Here is a 775-nt window from a genome sequence, read left to right as displayed (position 1 = left end):
AATGTATGCTCCACAACCTCCCATCATCAATCAAGGAATTCAAAACCAAGGTGTTCATTTTGCACCTCAAATAGCTAATCCACCTCTTGCTTTAAGAAACCATTATGTGCCTAATGAGTATAATGCACCTACATGCATCCAATTGCCTCCATTTAGAGCACATCATTATGAAATCAAGCCACAAACCATTCAAATGCTTCCTAACTATCATGGACTTCCAAGTGAAGAACCTTACAAGCATTTGGATGAGTTTCTTGAAGTATGTTCCACCATAAAATATATGGACATGCCGGAAGAGGTTTTAAGACTCAAACTTTTTCCATTCACCTTAAAAGACAAGGCAAAGTATTGGTTTAACAATCTTAGGCCTTTTTTAATCACTTCTTGGGTAGAAATGCAACAAGAGTTCTTGAAGAAGTACTATCCGGTTTCAAAGACCAATGCCATGAGAACCTCAATTCGAGAATTTTCACATGAGTATGGAGAAACGTTTCATGAGGCATGGGAACACTTCAATAAATTGCTTAGGAAGTGTCCACATCATGACATGCCCAAATGGCAATTAGTTCAATATTTCTTTGAGAGCTTATCGGACAACTATAAGGGTATGGTTGATGCTTCCATGGGTGGCTCATACATTGATAGACATGAGGATGACATGTGGCGTCTTTATGAGAGCATGAGTGAAAATTCTTTGCATAGAACATTATCATCCAAGAATGGTAGAAATTCATAAGGTAGGAAGAGTGTTGGCTTACACCAAGTCGACCATTCA

General features: G+C 38.3%; 1 pseudogene; it reads right to left on the bottom strand.

Moving 5' to 3' along the window:
- Window positions 1-450: 450 nt before the first annotated feature.
- Window positions 451-549, bottom strand: LOC132297929 (small nucleolar RNA R71; annotated as a pseudogene).
- Window positions 550-775: the final 226 nt, after the last annotated feature.

The sequence above is a fragment of the Cornus florida genome, unplaced genomic scaffold, assembly GCF_030987335.1.
Source record: "Cornus florida cultivar Cherokee Brave unplaced genomic scaffold, ASM3098733v1 CherokeeBrave_3.0.0_Hap2_Chr02, whole genome shotgun sequence".
Taxonomy (NCBI): domain Eukaryota; kingdom Viridiplantae; phylum Streptophyta; class Magnoliopsida; order Cornales; family Cornaceae; genus Cornus; species Cornus florida.
This window is presented reverse-complemented; position numbering and strand designations above follow the sequence as displayed.